Source organism: Sciurus vulgaris, assembly GCF_902686455.1.
Source record: "Sciurus vulgaris genome assembly, chromosome: 2".
NCBI lineage: Eukaryota > Metazoa > Chordata > Mammalia > Rodentia > Sciuridae > Sciurus > Sciurus vulgaris.
This window is the reverse complement of record NC_136462.1, coordinates 136373126-136395069: the sequence shown is the minus strand read 5'-3', so window position 1 is coordinate 136395069 and position 21944 is coordinate 136373126.

Below are 21944 nucleotides of genomic sequence, written 5' to 3'. Positions count from 1 at the left end.
ACTTTCATTAACCCCAGGGAGCTGAATAGCAGCTTGTCCAATCGAGGTGCCATGGATTTTGTCAAAGCCTGCCTTAATGAAAAAGGCAGGGCCACCTACCATGAACTTCTCTCTGTGACTTCATTCTTCAGCCGTGCTCAAGTGTAAATAAACGTGTTTACCAGGATCAGAATGGCCATGTTAATGAAGTCTTATTTGTGTCACCACAATGACAAGTAATTTGTGCAAAGTTGAATTCAGGAGAGCAGAGGAAACCAGAGAAATTGTATTTTTGTTCTGAAGTTTCTGTACAGATGTCTTTGGGCCAAAGTTAGAAGAGTCAACATTCGTCTTTTCTTTTGATTGTGTGTCCATGGTAGAGAAAAACCTTGTTACTGTGCCTAATGTGGTAAACAAAATTATACTGTACGCCATGAGAAGAAAGGTGAAATAAGAAGCATTGATGAATGTACCAAGGGGTGTAACCTCAGTGGTCAGTGTGTGGTTTTTATGAAATGAATGCATGAATATGCAGACCCTAATTATTACTTTCAATTGACAAAGTATGGTGAACATAGAATGTTGCAGTACAGCTCTGCTCAAAGCAACTTTAGAAGTAAATGTAGAAATTCTTGTGTACATCATATTACAGGAAAAATCATTTTTTAAAAATTGAGACAATTTGTTAATACCTAATAGAGTGGATCTGCAGAATGACCAATTTGTTTGTTTTTGTTGTTCTTTAATAGGGATCAACAAACATCACCTGTGGGCCAAATGTGGCCCACTGCTTACTTTTATAAATAAAGTTTTATTGTAAAAAGACACATTCATTGTCTGTGACAGCTTCATGCTACAATGACTGAGTTGAGTAATTTTGACAGAGGGCATATTGTCCAGGAGGCCTAAAATATTTATTGTGTGTCTTTTTTACAGGAAAAACTCACCAGCCCATGTTCTATTGGAAAGTTATTTCAAAGAAGTTTCATGTACTGTTGGTGAAGTGATGGCCAGATGGATGGGCAAAGAAAAAGCCACATGCCAAGGTAATGGGAAGGAAGAAACAATAGCGCATAGGCAGGGAAAATTGAACCCTTCCATAGGAGGTGGGTTCAAATGTGAACAGGGTGAGGAGAGAGTTACGTGGGTTGTGATTCCATTCTTTAATAAGCAGTCTATGTGGAATATAAATCTAAATGGAAATGCTGGGTACAAAGAAAAATTACCATGTAGGTTTTTATAGAGGCATTAAACATTTTATCAACTCATGGGATCTCTGACTCACAAATAAATCATGTCAAAGTCAGAACCTCAGTAGAGCACAATATCTCATTGGAAGCTCCACCATGGGAGTAAAGGTTTCTGATTTTCTCTGGCCAACTGGTAGAAGTATTTAAAGGAGCTGTGTCCTCTGACTTTTAAGGCTCCATGTGAAGGCCATCACCTGCATAGTACTGTGGCTGCCAATCAAGAGTAAAGAAACATGGAGCATCATTTTTTTTCCCTCAGGTCAAAGGGACCTATTGCCTAATAGGGTTCATTATATTAAGCCAGTGCCTACCTGTTTAATAATTCTGTGTCTGGATTCAGGAGCCCAGTGGATCATAAAGTGGGTGCCAACCATGGATTTTACTGGAGATGGGTCTTTGAATTCCAAAGGTGAGGTCGTGAGATTGCTCTGGGTAGACACTAAATAATGTGACTATTAATACAGCAAGGACTTGTTAGCTCAGATAACCCAATGACTGGGCCTTCTTAGTCATACAGAAGGTGACTTCTAGTTCAAAACTTTTACTGTTCCTTTCTCTTTCCTACTCTCTTGGTGAGAAGAGGGCTGTGTACATAGTCTAGCAGTACCAGAGCTGTGTGCGCAGCAACAATAATGATAGTGACTAACATTTACCTTAGGCACTGCCCTGAGAACTTTCCATTAGCTAACCCTTTTTGTGTACACAATAGTACTGTGAGGAGTTCCTAGCATCATCCCCATTTCATAAATGAGGAAACTGAGGCAGAGAGAGGATAAGGAACCTGCCCACACAGCTAGGAAATGTGGAAGTCAGGCAGTCTGGCTCCAGAGTTCATGCTTGAAAAGCTTAAAAAAAAAAAAAAAAGTGAAAACCTCAGGTACATAGAATTGGATTAATTATAATCCTTGTTCATGACACACTTTCTCATGCTTGGGTCCTCTTTTGCTTACAATTAATGAAGCTACAAATCATTTATCACATACAAACATGCACCCATGACTCCCACAGAAGCAGACGCTGAGACAGAGTCTTGAGTGTAGGTGGTTTATTTAGAAGGTGAATGAAAAAGCAAAAAAACGGGGAAGTGAGACAGGAAAAAGAAGGCAGAAAGTAAAAGGAACATTCCTGAACCACAGCCACAGAGGGCAACTGGAGTTTAACCTGTGAGAAAAATGCTTTAGAAGTGCCTGGTCATCCCGGGGGTGAGGGAATGGGAGTCTTTATACACCAACACCAGTCACTTGCTGGGTGATGGATTCTCAAGGAAAGAGATGCAGATCCAGGTAGTTGGGAGTCATCAAGTGAACATGAAAAAAATGTCCAAAGTGCTGATTCTCAATCCTTTGTTTTTCATCATTGCCACCCTTAAGGAGCTTTTAAAAACTTTTTTCTAATTGCCTCCCTACCACGGTTTCTATACTGTGCCCCTTTGAAAGGCCACAAACAACCTGATGTCTGTATACATCAGGCCCCGCAGCATCCTGCCCATGTCTCCCTATCCCTGGTCATTGAGGTGTCTCAGTGCTGGAGTGGTGAATCCACAGAGCAGAAAGAAATGGACCATATCACTTCATTCTTTTAGGATAAGGAGTCCTGGGGGGAGGAGAGCAAGAGATAGGAAAGGCAGACCAGATTTGAAGTAAATGATTAACATCAATAATCACTGCAGCAGAGAGGAGGCTACGATTTTCATTATTTTCAGGAGACTGTGCAGTTTCAGTGTCCCCAAAAGGAGCCCCAGCACAAAGCAATTAGACCTGCCTTGGTATTTTGTTGCTACTGAAATCGGATCCTGGAGAGGATGTGAACAGCCCTCTCTCTGCCTGAGTCCCACCACAATCTCGCACCAATGTCAAGCTAACTTCTCATGTTCCCAAATTGAAAAGTAGTTGAACAGATGGTGGCTGACACCTTTCTCAGGAATCCTGGAAACCCACCAGTCTACCCACTGAGGCACGAAAAAAAAAAAAAAAAAAAAAAAAAGGGATCTGAAACATGGTGTAGAGAGAGAAAGAGAGATTAAAAAAAAAAAAAAAAAAAAAAAAAAAAAAGACTGAAATGGGATGAGCCCAAGAGGAGCCCATTCTGCCTGGCATGATGGAGTAGTGTTCTCGCCATATTTTCATGTACCAGGAGATTGGGATTGGGGGCTGGGCACCGGCAATCTTCAAGGTGAGAGATGCTGCTGCAGTCAGGAGGTAGAGACCTAACAGCATCCTGACCAAACCTGGTCACTCAGAAAACATCTCCAGAGATTCCAGAGATGAGGTGGAGCAAAGCATTCCAAATTTTTATGCTTGCCTTAAAATAACAGAATTTCTTCCAGGTTCTAAATGGAAGCTTAAGTTGTGAAAACTAGATCATAAAAAAAAGTGAAGAGAAGAAAAGGAAAATCAATGCAATATGGTACCTTCTTTTTCCTTGAGAAAGCAAAACTCACTACAAATCTATATCATCTTTAGCACCAAAGATCAAGCAAGGAATTTTTTTCCCTGCTGTTTTCTTGATAGGGTAAGAAAAAGAAATCTGAGCAAATAATGTCTTTAAGGTGGAAAGAAAAATCTTGGCTTTAATTGTGAAGAAATACCTTAGTAAGGTATCCCTGCTTTTTTTTTTTTTTTTTTTTTCTTCTTCTTCTTCTTCTTCTTTGTTTTTGGTACCAGGGACTAAACCCAGGGGCACTTATCCACTGACCCACTTCCCCAGCCCTTATCTGTATTTAATTTAGAGACAGGGTCTCGCTAAGTTGTTGAGGCTAGCTTTGAACCTGTGATCCTCCTGCCTCAGCCTCCCCAGTGGCTGCGATTACAGGTGTGCACCACTACACTGGGTGGTATCTCTGCTTGTATGCCAAATGATTTCAGAGTCTTAAAAAATAAATGAGACAACAAGTGCAGCATATAGTCTAAGAAATTACAACAAATTATTTCATCTTCTTGTTAAACTTGAGATCGAGTATCTATATTACATTTGTCCTGGTGGCAAACTCATCTTTCAGTCCCAGTGGCAGTTTTTTGACTGAGTACTTAAAAATTACTAGAAATTAGGCTATTCTAACAGAGTTGTTCTGATTTTCCAGTTTCTACAAATTCAAGGCATCAGGACTACAGAAATCTTTACAGAACCAGAAAGAATCTTAGAATACAGGATATAGTGTTGTATTAGGGTCAGATGGAATTTTCAAGAGCATCACACCAAACCAATCCCTTCAATCTGCAGTAGCAGGAATTGCATTGGAAAAGTTGAGCAGTTTACTCAAGGGTACCAAGTGGTCAGCAACTGTGTCAGTCAACTATCTATCACTATAACAAATATCAGATAATCAATTTATAAAGAGAAAAGTTTTATGTGGGCTGACAGTTTTGGAGATTTCAGTTCAAGGTCTATTGGCTCCATTGCTTTAGGACCTGGTGTCAAGCAGCACATCATGGCAGGAGTACCCAGTGGAGCAAAAACCACTCACTTAATGGACAAGAAATTAAAAAAAGAAAAGAAGAAACTCCAGGTCCGTAATCCCCTTTGAGGGCACACTCCCAATGACAGAAAGACTCCCCACTAGGCCCTACCTCTTAATGTTACCACTACCTCCTCATATGCCACACTGGTGACCAAACCTTTAACAAACCAGTCTGTGTGGAACATTCAAAATACAAACTATAGCGGCGGCAGACAGGTAGAGAGAACTCAGGTGTTCTGCCTCAAGCAGATCTGTTTATTCCTCCAAACGCAAAATGAGAAAATGATCCACAGGTTCACTGAAAATCCTTCTAAATGAGAACATAGGGCTACAGGTGGCATCTCAGCAACTTTAAAATAAGAAATTTACTCAGCACTGTTAGAAGGAGAAAAAAACAAAGGGCCCATATGGGGTTAGTTTTCTGTTTACTGAGTAAAAAAGTGTCCAATGGATTCACTGAAAAGATATCAGGAAATCCTCACAACTGCTCACTCTGCCCACTCCCCAAACCACATTCACATCCTATATATCTTGTTTATTCAAATCATATGTTTTCAGATGTCCAAAGAGCAGGAATAAATATTTCATTTCGCAATTAAAAGTATGATTTGTTACCCCAATAAAGTCAAGCTATAGTACTACAGATGCAGAGTAGAAAGCCAAGTTGAATGAACTAGTCAAGATCTCCTGCAGCAAAGGAAAGAGATGGAGTGAGATGGTCCTAAACTTATCTTTTGACCAAAGCAAGTTTTGATAGAATCACAGGTTTGGCTAGAATCTTAGGACCCTTGGGTTGGTAGATCCCAGATTCAAAAAGGAATGTATGAGATGATCTTTTAGGATATTAAAAGGAAACATTAGACTCTGTTTTAAGTTTTTATGTAAAAAGTAAGGAAGAAATTTGGTTTTAGTAGTACAACTGTCCCTTTGTAGCCATGGGATTTGGGCTCACACTTTTGGAGTTTTAAGTTCTAGGATCCCCATGGATACCAAATTTCATGGATACCCTTATATAAAATTTCAAACTATTTGAATATAACATTCACATCCTCCTGTATACTTCAAATAATCTCTATATAATTTATAATACTGTTACAATTTAAATGCTATGTAAATAGTTTTTATACTATATCACTCAGAAAATAATGATGAGAAAAAATTCTGTTCATGTTCCCTATAGATACAATTTTTCTCAAGTATTTTACATTCAAGATTGGTTAAATTTGTGGGTGTAGAACCCACAGATATGGAGCACCAACTCTCATATATGAATAATAGTTCTGCTGTTCTTTGGTCAGATATTTCCACTTGTGTAAGTTTCCAGAATCCTGGAGTAAGGGATTGAGTTCTCATCATAACATAAGACTGTCTGAGTATATGAGATTAAATGATTTCATACATTATAGTATATAGTTTTAAGTAAACTAACAAAATGGACAAGCAAAATCACTAGAAGCATCAATGGTGAGCTAGGTTATTTAAACCCACCATCCCACTGTAAATATATTTTTTAAAATCTTAAAATACCAATGAATTGGCAACATAATTAGGAATTACTATGTATTTGAAAATTGGTAGAAAATTGAGAAACCTAAAATCATTTGTTCTCAGAGTACTTGCTGGTCTAGACATATAGACACATTACATTAGAGGAACAGAAATCAAAATCATAAGAAACCCTCCATCTGATAAACTGGGACCCCAGAGGAATATGTTCTCTAGTTAAGGGTGAACCAAGACTTGAATATATTTGAAGGTCAAGTTTTCACCACATGGGCAGACCCAAATGCTGCTAGCTATGAATTCATTTGAAAGAACCTCAGACTGTTTTGCTTTGAGGTATTTGGTAGAAGCACATACAAATCTTACTGTGAAAAGACCCCTCCCTTCTAGATCTCAAATTATTCCTATAAGGAGTTTCTATTGACAAATGCAGCACACGACTAAAAATAAATCAAGCACATAGGCAAATGGGCTCCATGAATGAAAAAATCAGAAAAAAATACAAAATAGAAACATTTAAAGACTTCATTTATTGGAATTGTCAAACATGGGCCATAAAATAAACATGCTTACTATGTTTAGAACTGCAAGGAGAGAATCTTAAAAGTATATGCTGAGAACAGGAAACCATAAAAAGTAACATAGAAGATTTGAAAAAGAACCAAATAATAGTTTCTACAAATGAAAAGTTTAAGAATTTAAAGAATTTAGTAGATGCATATAAAAACCTACTTGACATAACAAAAGAAATAACGAGATGAAGATACACTGGCAAACACTTTCATAATGCAATAAAAGGAGACAAAAAGATGGAAAGTACAGAACAGAGGTTACATGATATGGAAGATGACTTGAGCAGGTCTCACATACATTAAGCAGAGTTCTTGAAGAGTAAATAGAATGATGTGGAGCCAGGATTTGAAGAGATCATAGCTGAGAATTCAATCATGAACCATTCTGTGATGTATACAACAATGAATTCTGAGCAGGATAAATTAAAAAATGCAAACCTAGGTAGTGAAACATCAACACCCTGCAAATAAGTATAAAGCAATCAAAGAACCAGAATAAGAGACTGACAGCCAATTTATCAACTGTAAGAATGGATACCATAAGACTGTGGATTGATAGCTTTAATACGAGGAAGAAAAGTAGATGATGACCAAAGATCTGTGTTCTGAAATAGCATTATTCAAGAATAAAGGCAAAATAGGACTCATTTTCCTTCAGAGCTTCCACGAGCAAGAGGAGCAGGTGTCACACATGAGGCCAGCTTAGCCAGCATTCCTGCCCAGCTTCAAGAACAGGTCAAAGGGCTAACTACAAAGAACAAGAGGATCTGTCCTCAGCTCCCACATAAGAGTAGTAATCACAGTGCAAAGAAGATTTACAGTCTTAAGTAGTGGTTTTAAGAATAAGAGCAAAACAAATATACTTTCAGAAACAAAAACTATGTATTCACTATTAGCAGACTTTCATTAAAAGATATTCTAAGGCTGGGGTTGTGGCTCAGTGGTAAGAGTGCTTGCCTAGCATGTGTGAGACACTGGGTTTGATTCTCGACACCACATATAAAGAAAATGAATAAAATAAAGGTCTATCAACATCTAAAAAATATTTTAAAAAAAGATATTCTAGCCAGGTCTGATGGTGTCCACCTGTAATCCCAATACTTGGGAGGCAGAAGGAGGAACATCACAAGTTCAAGGCTAACCTGGGCAACTAAGGAAGACTCAATCTCAAAATAAAATAAAATGAAATAACAAAAAGGGATGGGGATGTAGCTCAGGAGCTCAATGATAGAGTACCCCTGGGTTTGAATACCCAGTTGCTGGAAGAAAAATAAAAGATGTTCTAAAGGCAGAAACAAATTTAAGAAAGAATGAAGAAGAAGAAAACAGAAAACATGTAGTTACTTCTAAATAACCATTGATGGTATAAAATAATAATATTGTCTTCTGACTTACAGAAAGGAAAAACTTCAGTGGCAGCAGTGGCTTTTTTTCTTGCTTTGAACCTCCACATAATAACAAACAACAAAATTGATGAGAAGATATCTCCAAAACCCCTCAAAAAACCCTCAAGTGCAAGTGTGTGTGTGGACAAACTGCCAGGAACCACAAGACCCTCAAGATATTGGAATCTATGTATAAAGAAGGAAAAGGAAGCAATAGTAGCAATTGATATGCAGAGTATAGCAGAAACCCAGCAGGAATTTACTGAAAAGCTGGGGGACCAGTAGGGAAGAGCAGGTGACACTTGGAGGCGCTGAACCTCGGTGAGTACTAGGTTCATGAACTGTAATAACTGACCCTCCAGGGCTCTCTTCTAGGGTATGACATTACACTGAGGGCAGAGTAGTAGGAGCAAAACTAAAACTGAAGAGAATAAAGACAATGTAGAAGAGTTAGATGGCTTATCCTAAAAGTTGAGAGGGCACCAGAGACAGGAAATGTTGGAAAGTAATCTATCATGTTTTTGATGCTAAACAAAAACAGTGGAAAAGGAGATATTACGGTTTATACATGAGGTGTCCCCCAAAACTTTATGTGTGAGACAATACAAGAATGTTCAGAGGTAAAATGACTAGCCTATGAGAGATGTGATCTGATCAGTGGATTAATGCACTGGTATGCATTAACCGGGTGGTAACTGTAGGAAGGTGAGGTGTGGATGGAAGAGGTTACTGGGATGTTGACTTTGGGTTTTATAGTTTGTTGCTGTTTCCTGGTTGCCATGTTCTGAGCTGCTTTCCACTTCCATGCTCTTCCACCATGATGTTCTGCCTCACCTTGGGTCCAGAGCTATGGAGTCAGCCATCTATTGATTGAGACCTCTGAAATAGTGAGCCAAAATAAACTTTGCTTCTCTACATTGTTCTTGTCAGGTGTTTTGGTCACTGTGGCACAGTGACAAAACAAAAAAACAAACGCCAAAAAAAAAAAAAAAAAAACTGACTAAAACAAGAAATTTTATGATAGTAGGAAATTTTCCTTAAACTTATTTCATTCTAAAATTCAGGAAAATGAATTCCATCTAGAACTAAGTAATAAAAAAATAAGAAGGTCAAATTCTGTACCAAGTTAGAATTTTTTTAAAAAAACAAAATAAGGAGCAAAGACAATAAAACACATGAAAAAAGTATGCCTACACAAAAGATTAAAAATGTAATCTACTATTCTGAAACAAGCTAAAAAAAATTAAGAAAATGATTAAAGATGTGGGAATACAGCAGAATTTAAAAACTTAGAAATGAAAGAACAAACAGTTAAGAAAAGGCAAAAGTCATTTCAGAAATTAAGACTAAAAATGAGAAAGACTAAACAACAAATAATGCCTTAAGAGAAATAGATTTTAAAAAGAAAGTTCAGAGGAGGAGGAGGAGGAGGAGGGAAAAGGACTAATAAGGATTTAGGAGAAAGTGACAAAAAAATAGCAGAGAAGCTGGGTGTGTGTGTGGTGGCACATGCATATGATCCCAGGTACTTGCAAGACTGAGGCAGAAGGATCTTAAGTTCAAGGACAGCCTGGGTAACTTTGGGAGACCATGTCTCAAAATCAAAAGGGCTGAGGATGTGACTCAGTAGTAGACTGCTCTGGGTTCAATTCCCCGTAACACACTCACACACACAATAGCAGAGGAAAGTAAGCATATGAATAACAGAAGACCTGAAGAAGCAAACCAATCAAGGAAGCAAAACAAATCCTTAAGACTGAATGCAAGAAAACATGTCTAAAAATTTTTTAGAGGACTTGAAATTACGTGTCAAAGAGAAAACCACGTCCATATGAATATAAATCCAATGTTATTAACACCTAGAGGTATTCTACTATAATTACTGGAGGTTAAAGAAAATTTATAAAATTCAAAAATTATTCAAACATTCATTAAAAAAAGAGAATGGAACTTGTAAGAAAAAGGATGCTAGGTTATCATCAAACTTTTTAACAGCTGTACTTAATAAATAATAGAAAAACAGATGTAGTCACATATTTAAGACAATGTGCACCCAGGATATCATATCCTGCAAAATTGAATTTCAAGTATAAAAATAAATCATTGTTAACATGTAAGCTCTTGAGGAATATTGTTCTCATGAATTCTTCCTGGGAAACATACTAGAAGACAAGCCTGCACACCAAAATGACCCTCACTGGTATGAGGGCAGCTGGTGGAGATTAAATTGATAGTAACTAGTGGGACTAAGACTGACTGATGACTGAGAGGCTGAGTACAGAACACACTGCGATATGCTCTAACGGTGTACAGAACAGCTACAAAAAAAACAGAAAGAAGGTGAAGACCTGTGCAGAAAGACTCATTGTGATATTTTAAATAAATTCATATTGATTTTGATTAACATGTTAGTATTTTTATTCCAAGTCTGTTGTATGTGTTGTATGGGATAAAACAAGTTACTAAGTATGGGAAAGTCTAATTATACCATCCCCTATGTTTTTGAGAACCAGAATTGATGGTGTAGAAAAAAAGAGTTGCAGGTGTGAAATAGAAGTAAAAAATTTTTGGTAGTTTTGAATTAGACTGGAAGTGTCAATATTGAGCATGATCTATTTTCTCTTTAAATATGTATTTGTATATATGTATACAAGATATTTGTATTTGCGAAAATTACAATTAGAAAAACCAGAAGAGTGTGTGTGTGTGTGTGTGTGTGGGTGTGCGCGCGCATGTATGTGGAGCTTCTTTGAAAAGAAATAATGACTGATCTAGAGAAATGAGCATTCTTGTAGCTGAAATGATATATTTACAAGTATAACACATTCACATACCATTTCTCACTAAAAGAAGTTCTTGAACGAATGACTGATTCCAGTCTGGTGCAAGAAATGGAAGATAAGCCTGGAACATCTTGTCATATCAGAGAGCAAAGAAGCTATTAAGGTCTCCTAGTGCCATGTCAAAAGGACCCAGGAACCACCTGAAGAGGATCTTGTGGGCCAAAGTTGGGACAGCTTGCTCTGCAGTGGAACATGTTTGAATTCATGAGTTCATAATAATATTTTACAGATAAAAAGGAACTGGTTACACTTTTAGGATAATAGGGAAATAATTCATTTCCTTAAAATCTGTGGAATGAAGGAAGAGTCCAACATGTATCTTGTGTTTCCTATATGAACTGTATTCTGCTGAGCAACCAGGTAAAAGATAGAGAATACTATTTAACATAATAGTATTACAGCTATTAAATAACAATGAAATATAAAAAATCACCGTCTCACAACCCCAATGAATTAATAGATTTGGGAACTGCTATTGTTTGTATCTGGAATGTCCTCCCAAGGGCCATGTGTTAAAGACTTAGTCCTCAGTTTTGTACTATTGGAAGGTGGTGTAACCTTTAAGAGGTGGGGCCTAGTGGAAGGTTTTAGGTCATTGGGGTGTGTCCTTGAAAAGTATTGTGGGATATTGATCTCTTGTTCTCTCTCTTTTGTATCCCCACAATGAACTAAGCAGTTTGCTTTATTCACACTCCCGAACATGATGTGCCGCCTCACCACAGGCCCAAAAGCAATGTGTCCAACTGACCATGGACCAAAACCTCCAAAACTGTGAACCAAAGCAAACCCTTTCTCTTTTTTACATTGATTATCTCAGGTGTTTTATTACAGTAACAAAAAACTAACACAAGTACTTAGCATCAGCAACTGCAAACATCAACAAGAGTGACAGCTGGAGCTGCATGCAGTGGTGTATGCCTATAATCCCAGCTACTCAGGAGGCTGAGGCAGGAGGATTATGACTATGAGACCAGCTTGGTCAACATAGCGAAATTTCATCTCACAAGATAAAGAGAGAGAGAGGAGAAATAAAAGAAAGAAAAGAGTGACAACTGAGCATTATGTGCCTCTTATAGTCTTGCCAAACTCTAACTACAGTCTGATCAAAGGCTCAAACATGAATCTGATCCAGATTCCTGACCAGCTGACCAATTTTCTGGAAATACAGATGGCCAAGAAATATGTTGTGCCATCAGATGCAATCAGCAAAATATAAAGCTGTAGGAAACTAAACTATTTATCACACAGCTCGAGTTCTTTAAGAGATAAGCCAAGAGGGGAAAAGTATAGAAAGGGAACTTACAGATTAAAAGAGATGTAAAAAGAAATGTCAGAATCCTTGAAGGGACACAACAATGCTATGTCCATAGTATCTACCTATGCATATTTGGTTGATAGAACTATTTTTTTTTTATTGTAAACAAATGGGATACATGTTGTTTCTCTGTTTGTACATGGCTTAAAGGCATACCATTTGTGTAATCATAAATTTACATAGAGCAATGTTGTTTGATTCATTCTGTTATTTTTTCCCTTCCCCCCACCCCTCCCACCCCTCTTTACCCTCTATACAGTAGTTCCTTCCTCCATACTTGCCCCCCTCCCTAACCCTAACTCTAACCCTTCCCTCCCCCCCATTATGTGTCATCCTCCACTTATTAGCGATATCATTCGTCCTTTGGTTTTTTGAGATTGGCTTATCTCACTTAGCATGATATTCTCCAATTTCATCCATTTGCCTGCAAATGTCATAATTTTATCATTCTTTATGGCTGAGTAATATTCCATAGTATATATATACCACAGTTTCTTTATCCACTCATCAATTGAAGGGCATCTAGGTTGGTTCCACAGTCTGGCTATTGTGAATTGAGCAGCTATGAACATTGATGTGGCTGTATTTCTGTAGTATGCAGATTTTAAGTCCTTTGGGTATAGGCCAAGGAGTGGGATAGCTGGGTCAAATGGTGGTTCCATTCCAAGTTTTCTAAGGAATCTCCACACTGCTTTCCATAGTGGCTGCACTAATTTGCAGCCCCACCAGCAGTGTATGAGTGTACCTTTCTCCCCACATCCTCGCCAACACCTGTTGTTGCTCGTATTCTTGATAATCGCCATTCTAATTGGGGTGAGATGGAATCTTAGGGTGGTTTTGATTTGCATTTCTCTTATTACTAGAGATGTTGAACATTTTTCCATATGTTTATTGATTGCTTGTAGATCTTCTTCTGTGAAGTGTCTATTCATTTCCTTAGCCCATTTGTTGACTGGACTATTTGAATTCTTGGAGTAGAGTTTTTTGAGTTCTTTATAGATTCTGGAGATTAGTGCTCTATCTGAAGTATGATTGGCAAAGATTTTCTCCCACTCTGTAGGCTCTTTCTTCGCATTGCTGATAGTTTCCTTTGCTGAGAGAAAGCTTTTTAGTTTGAATCTATCCCAGTGGTTGATTCTAGCTTTTATTTCTTGTGCTATGGGAGTCCTGTTAAGGAAGTCTGGTCCTAGACCAACAAGGTGAAGATTTGGACCTACTTTTTCTTCTATAATCTGCAGGGTCTCTGGTCTGATTCCGAGGTCCTTAATCCATTTTGAGTTTAGTTTCGTGCATGGTGAGAGATATGGGTTTAGTTTCATTCTGTTGCATATGGATTTCCAATTCTCCCAGCACCATTTGTTGAAGAGGCTATCTTTTCTCCATTGCATATTTCTGGCCCCATTGTCTAGTATGAGAAAATTGTATTTATTTGGGTTTGTGTCCGTGTCCTCTATTCTGCACCATTGATCTACCTTTCTATTTTGGTACCAATACCATGCCGTTTTTGTTACTATTGCTTTGTAGTAGAGTTGAAGATCTGGTATTGCAATACCCCCTGTTTCACTCTTCCTGCTAAGGATTGCTTTAGCTATTCTGGGTTTCTTATTCTTCCAGATGAATTTCATAATTGCTTGCTCTATTTCTGTAAGGTACACAATTGGGATTTTAATTGGAATTGCATTGAATTTGTATAGCACTTTAGGTAGTATGGCCATTTTGACAATATTAATTCTTCCTATCCAAGAACATGGAAGATCCTTCCATCTTCTAAGGTGTTCTTTAATTTCTTTCTTTAGTGTTGTATAGTTCTCATTGTAGAGGTCTTTCACCTCTTTTGTGAGATTGATTCCCAAGTATTTTATTTTTTTCGAGGCTATTGTGAATGGGGTAGTTTTCCTAATTTCTCTTTCTGAAGATTCATCACTTATGTATAAAAATGCGTTGGATTTATGGGCATTGATCTTGTAACCTGCTACTTTACTGAAATCACTTATGAGTTCTAAGAGTTTTCTGGTGGAATTTCCAGGTTCCTCTAAATATATAATCATGTCATCAGCGAACAGGGATAGTTTGAGTTCTTCTTTTCCAATTCGTATCCCTTTAATTTCTTTGGTTTGTCTAATTGCTCTGGCCAGAGTCTCAAGAACGATGTTGAATAGAAGTGGTGAAAGAGGGCATCCCTGCCTTGTTCCAGTTTTTAGGGGGAATGCTTTCAGTTTTTCACCATTTAGAATGATATTAGCCATGGGCTTAGCATAAATGGCCTTTACAATGTTAAGGAATGTTCCCACTATCCCTATTTTTTCTAGTGTTTTGAGCATGAAGGGGTGCTGTATTTTATCAAATGCTTTTTCTGCATCTATTGAAATAATCATGTGATTCTTGACTTTAAGTCTATTAATATGGTGAATTACGTTTATTGATTTCCTGATGTTGAACCAACCTTGCATCCCTGGGATGAAACCCACTTGATCATGGTGCACTATCTTTTTAATATGTTTTTGTATGCGATTTGCTAAAATTTTGTTGAGAATTTTTGCGTCGATGTTCATTAAGGATATTGGTCTGAAATTTTCTTTCCTTGATGAGTCTCTTTCTGGTTTAGGTATCAGTGTGATATTGGCTTCATAGAATGAGTTTGGGAGGGTTCCCTCCTCTTCTATTTTATGGAATACTTTGAGAAGTATTGGAATGAGCTCTTCCTTAAAGGTTTTGTAGAACTCGGCTGAGAACCCATCTGGTCCCGGACTTTTCTTTGTTGGTAGGCTTTTGATGACTTCTTCTATTTCAGTACTTGAAATTGGTCTATTTAAATTGTTTATGTCCTCCTCATTCAGTTTAGGCAATTCATATGTCTCTAGAAACCTGTTGATGTCTTCGAAATTTTCTATTTTGTTGGAGTATAGATTTTCAAAATAGCTTCTAATTATGTTTTGTATTTCCATCCTGTCTGTTGTGATATTTCCTTGTTCATTCTGAATTTTGGTGATTTGGGTTTTCTCTCGTCTTCTCTTTGTTAGTGTGGCTAAAGATTTATCAATTTTGTTTATTTTTTCGAAGAACCAACTATTTATTTTGTCAATTTTTTGTATTGTTTCTTTTGTTTCAATTTCATTGATTTCAGCTCTGAGTTTAACTATTTCCTGTCTTCTACTACTTTTGGTGCTGTTCTGTTCTTCTTTTTCTAAGGCTTTGAGCTGTAGTGTTAGGTTGTTTATTTGTTGAGTTTTACTTCTTTTATTAAATGCGCTCCATGAAATAAATTTCCCTCTAAGTACTGCTTTCATAGTGTCCCAGAGATTTTGATATGATGTTTCTTTGTTCTCATTTACCTCTAAGAATTTTTTAATTTCCTTCCTAATATCTTCTGTTATCCATTCATCATATAATAGCATATTGTTTAATCTCCAGATGTTGGAATAGTTTCTGTGTTTTACTCTTTCATTTATTTCTAACTTCAATCCATTATGATCTGAAAGAATACATGCTAGTGTCTCTATCTTCTTGTATTTGCTAACATTAGCTTTGTGGCATAATATATGGTCTATTTTAGAGAAGGATCCATGTGCTGCTGAGAAGAAAGTGTATTCACTCTTGGTTGGATGGAATATTCTATAAATGTCCGTTAAGTCTAAATTATTGATTGTGTTGTTGAGATCTATGGTTTCTTTGTTCAATTTTTGTCTGGAAGATCTGTCCAGTGGTGGGAGCGGCGTGTTAAAATCACCTAGTATTATTGTGTTGTGGTCTATTTGGTTTCTGAAATTGAGAAGGATTTGTTTGACATACATAGATGAGCCACTGTTTGGGGCATAGATGTTTATGATTGTTATATCTTGCTGATTTATGCTTCCCTTAAGCAGTATGAAATGACCTTCTTTATCCCTTCTGACTAACTTTGGCTTGAAGTCCACATTATCGGAAATGAGGATGGATACTCCAGCTTTTTTGCTGAGTCCATGTGCATGGTATGTTTTTCCCCATCCTTTCACCTTTAATCTATGGGTATCTTTTTCTATGAGGTGAGTCTCTTGCAGGCAACATATTGTTGGATCTTTCTTTTTAATCCAGTCTGCCAGTCTATGTCTTTTGATTGATGAATTCAGGCCATTAACATTCAGGGTTATTATAGAGAAATGATTTGGTTTCCCGGTCATTTGGTTCATTTTTAAAATTTTGTTTATTTATTTGTTTGACACAACTTGTTTCCTCCTTTATTTGACAATTCCTTTAGGATAATTCCTCCCTTTGCTGATTTGCTTCTTTGTTTTTCATCTCTTCCTCATGGAATATTTTGTTGAGAATGTTCTGTAATGCTGGCTTTCTTTTTGTAAATTCTTTTAGCTTTTGTTTATCATGGAAGGATTTTATTTCATCGTCAAATTTGAAGGTAAGTTTTGCTGGGTGTAAGATTCTTGGTTGGCATCCATTTTCTTTCAGGGCTTGAAAAATGTTGTTCCAGGACCTTCTAGCTTTTAGGGTCTGGATTGAAAAATCTGCTGATATGCGTATTGGTTTCCCCCTGAATGTAATTTGGTTCTTTTCTCTCACAGCCTTTAAAATTCTGTCTTTATTTTGTATGTTAGGTATTTTCATTATAATGTGCCTTGGTGTGGGTCTGTTGTAATTTTGTGTATTTGGAGTCCTGTAAGCCTCTTGAACTTGATTTTCCATTTCATTCTTCAGATTTGGGAAATTTTCTGATATTATTTCATTGAATAGGTTGTTCATTCCTTTGGCTTGTTTCTCTAGGCCTTCCTCAATCCCAATAATTCTTAAATTTGGCCTTTTTATGATATCCCATAGTTCTTGTAGATTCTGTTCATGATTTCTTACCATCTTCTCTGTTTGTTCAACTTTGTTTTCAAGGTTAAATATTTTGTCTTCAATGTCTGAGGTTCTGTCTTCCAGGTGTTCTATCCTATTGGATATGCTTTCTATGGAGTTCTTAATTTGGTTTATTGTTTCCTTCATGTCAAGGATTTCTGTTTGTTTTTTTTTCAATATCTCTAACTCTTTATTGAAATCTTTTGCTTCCTGTATTTGCTCTTTTAACTGTCGATTGGTGCGATCATTCAATGCTTGCATTTGCTCTTTCATCTCATCGTTTGCTTCTCTGATCATTTTAATTATGTACATTCTGAACTCCTTTTCTGTCATTTCTTCTGCCATGCTGTCATTGGGTTTTATTGATGTAACATCTAGATTTGTTTGCAGCATTTTCTTTCCTTGTTTTCTCATATTGTTCAGATATCAGTGGACCGCTGAGATATTGCAGATTTCCTCTGTTGATTTACAATGTCCCTGAAGATTTCTATATATATCCCCTCTTAGCCTTCAGTAGGCTGAAGTCTTGGAGGAAGTTGATAATGCGGTGCTCCACAAGAAAGCGGCCTCTCTAGGAGTGGTGGCCTTCAGGTGGGGTATATTCCCTGCTAGTGGACAGAGGTGCCTCCACTTGTTGACCAATGGTCATCCAAAGGGGACCTAGGCTGTGGGCTGAGGCAAGGCCTGTTTGGGCCTGTGTCTCTGGTTTTACCGTCCTTGTGGGGAAACCTCACCAGGCAGGGAAGACTCACCCGGTGGGGAGGTCTCGCTGGTCAGTTTCCTCCTAGAGGTTCCCCTCAATTTACAGCTACTGCCTGGGCTGGGCTGCCTTCCTCTGCAAAGTTTCCAGGGGCCCGGCCCTACCTCCTGGGCCTGGGAGCCTCACCCTTCGCAGATGAATCTCCTTAGGCTGCCCCTCCTCAGAGAATTTGCCCATAGGCCTGGAACCTTCGCTCCGCCCTAAGCCTGTCTCTGTGCGGCTCTTCCACCCAGAAGCCTCCTAGATCCTGGGACCCTGTTCTGCACCTAATCGCCTGGCTGCGTGGCCCCTCCTCTGAGCAGCCACCTGTGGCCCCGAACAATCGCTCTGAGTCCCAGAGACCCGCCACAGGCCTCTTCCTCCAGACAGCCGCCCAGTATGCCGGTGCGGTCACTAGGAGTCCAAGAAACTCACTTCGTGCCTCCTCCTCCCACCAACCACCCGTAGCCCGGGGCAATCAATCACTCCGAGTCGAAGTGACCCTCCCCGTTCCTCCTCCTTCTCCAGATAACCCCCCGGGTGTTCAGGAGCAGTCCCTCTGAGTGGCTCTGAATCCACGTGACCCGCTGCACGGGTCCTCTGGGCACCACCCGGAGCTCTGGTGCGGCCACTGAAGACCAAGCGTCCCACCACGCTTCTCCTCCAGGCAGCCCCCCTGTGTTCAGGAGCTGTCACTTTAAGACCAAACAACTCACCACTCGCCTTCTCCTCTGAGCAGCCGCCTGGAGCGCTAATACAGTCACTGCGAGTCCAAAGGACCCGCTGCGCTCCTTCTCCTCCTTCTCCTACTCCTCCGGGCAGGCCCCAGGGTTCAGAAGTGGTCAGAGTCCAAACAGCTCGCCACGCAGCCCCTTCTCTGGCAACCGCCTGTAGCTCCCGTGTAGTCACCCGAATCCAAGCGGCCGCTCCTCTTCCTCCTCGTCCTCAGGGCAGGCCCCGGGGTTCAGAAGCGTCGTTCTGGTTCCAAACAGCTCGCCGCGCAGCTTCTCCTCTGGCAACCGCCTGCAGCTCTGGTGCAGTCTCTCCGAATCCAAGTGGCCACGCTCCTCTCCTCCTCCTCAGGGCAGGCCCCGGTGTCCTGAGTCCACACAGTTCTCCCCGCCACTCCTCCCCCGGGCAGCCGCCCGAGCCCCAGTGGCTGCTCCGAGTCCCAGCGCTGTGCCGAGCGGCCTCCTTTACGGCGCTCCCAGCTATCCGAGTTCACTGCTCCAGCGGGGGGAGGGGCGTCTCGCCGGCAGTTCTACTTCACAAAGTTTCCTGCGTTCCGGGACCCCCGTCCCATCCGGGATGCCCCCCCAGGGGGTGAGAGTCACCCGGCTACTTTGAGTTGGTCCCAAGCGTCCCAATATCTCCTCTCTTGAATCCTTAGTCCTGGAGCAACACGAAATGCAGCCACCCTCTAGGCCGCCATCTTGAAACGGGCGATAGAACTATTTTTAAAAGAAAGTTAAGAAAACAGGCATAGAAATAGGGTAGTTGTTATTTAAGGGGTGAGTTGTGGGGCTGTGGGTGGGAAGATGCACACCAAGGTGCCTGTGGGTGGCTGGTGGGTGTGAGTTAAGTTTTTGTTACTATTACAAAATACCTGAGATAGTTTCTAACCTGAATGGTGTTCATTTTTAAATCTTTCATTAACTCATACATTTGATTTATATGTCTCTCTGTCTCTGAGATTTATTGTACAATAAGAAAATGGTTTAACACTCAGATTGACACACATGGGGATGATGCGATATAAAACTGAGAAAGGGGAAAGTGGATTAAAGAGTTTAAAGTTCTTGAATTGTTTTGGCAGAGGGTAAGGTATTGATGAAATATATATTATTATCATGTATATACTGTATACACACAAAAATATACATATCGAAATTTCTAAAATGACTGAAACAATGGAAACAATTCTCAGTGTAGTAGAGAAGGCATGGAACAGGTACGTTATGGGTCCAATTTTATCCCCCCAAAAAGATGCACCCCAGTGCCTGTAAATGAATTTTTATCTGAAAGTAAGGTCTTAGCAGATGTAATCAAGTTAAGATGAAGTCATGCTGAATTAGGGTGGGCCCTAATCTAACATGACCAGTGTTCTTACAAGAGGAAAAGAGGCACAGAGGGAAGGTATTTGTGTAATGACGGGGGCAGAGACTGGAGTGATGCAGCTGTTAGTCAAGGAACACCAAGGATGACAGCCACCACCAGAAGTTTGGAAGAGGCAAGAGAAGTGTCTTCCCACAACCTCAGAGTGAGTGTAGCCATGCTGTCACCTTGATTTCATAATCAAAGTTTCTTCAACTGTGAGAGAATAAATAACTGTTGCTTTGAAGACACCCAGCTTGTGGTACTTTCTTGTGGCAGTGTGATGGTTAATTTTATGTGTCACCTTGACTGGGCCATGAGGTACCCAGATATTTGGTTAAACATTCTTTCTGGATAAGTTTAACATTTTAATCAGTAGACCTAGTAAAGGGAACTGCTCTACCCAATGTGAGTGAGCCTCATCAATCCAGTTAAGGCCTGAGTAGAATAAAAAGATGAGTAAAAAAGAATTCTTTCTCACAACCTGTTTATTTTTAAGCTGAGTCATGAGTTTTCTGCTGATTTTGTACTCAGACTGGAACTTACACTAACCATTCCCTGGGTCTAGAGTCAATTGCAGATCTTGAACTTCTCAGCCGCCATCATCAACTAAGCCCATTGAATAGTAAATCTATCTATCTATCTAATCTATCTCTTTCATAAATCTATCTATCCATTCGTCCATGGACCGATATATGGAAATGAATACCAGATAGAACTATGGGAAGGCAGAAAATATGATGCCAAATTAACCCAAATATAGCATAAAATGTAAATGATAAAATTCTCCAGTTAAATAACAACAATAGACTGATTTCTTTATTCTTAAAAATTTTAAATTATAAGCTGATTTAAAGAAAAAAACATCTAAAATAAAAGGCCACAAAATTGAAATTAAAAGAATGGAGAGGTGAAATAAAGAAATGAATGTGACCTTATTAATAATAGATATGTATATTTTAAGGCCAAAAGTTTTATGAAAGATAAAGTGATCACTTTACAATAATAAAAGATTAAATTCACCAGGAATATATAATAATCTAAAATGTATGTGAACCTAGTATTATATCCTCAAAATATATAAATTAAAAATCAACAAGATTATACAGAGAAAGAGATAAACCCTCAATCAATATGAGACATTTTTCACAAAATGGATAAGTGACTGAAGTAAGCCTAAAACTATAAAAACATAGGAGAATACACTCATACCTAGGAGTGGTACAGAGTTCCAAAAAAGGAGTATCCATGATGTAAAATAACTGATAAATTAGATTTCATCAAAATTTGAAACTGCCCTTTAAAAGATACCATTAAGAAAGCAAAAAGACAAAACACAAAATGGGAGAAAATATTTGCTAATAAAGAACTCAGATCCAGAATATATGGAGAGTTCCCATATATTGAATAATAAAAAGACAACAGAATTTTAATGGGCAAAATATGTGAACAAGCATTTCACAAAAGCAGATAAGTAAATGGACAGCAGACATGCATCCCATTATTAGAGAAATGTAAGTCAAACCACAGTGCACTATCAGTAGGTACCAAACAGTAGTTAAAAATGAAGATCAAGACTACCAGGGATTAAAGAGACTGAGCTCTCATCCACTTCTGGTGAGAATATAATTCAGGTTTCAAATAAAGTTCAATCATAAACACCTACTCTGTGAAACTTGTACAAGACTGTTTATAGCAACTTTATTTATGATTGTTCTAAACTGGAAACAATCCAAATGTCCAGTAGGAGACTGGATAAACAAATTGTGGTTTATTCATATATTTGAGATCGGAATAATACTACATACAACGATAAAGAATGAATTATTGATACGCACAAAACTTGAGTTTATCTTAAAAACATTGAGCTAAAAAAGGAGCGAAAGATGTATGATTCTGTTTATACAAAAAGGATAAAATGAATCCATCATGGTGGAAGTCAGGATACTGGTTTTGACTAGAAAGAGCAAAAGTGGAGCT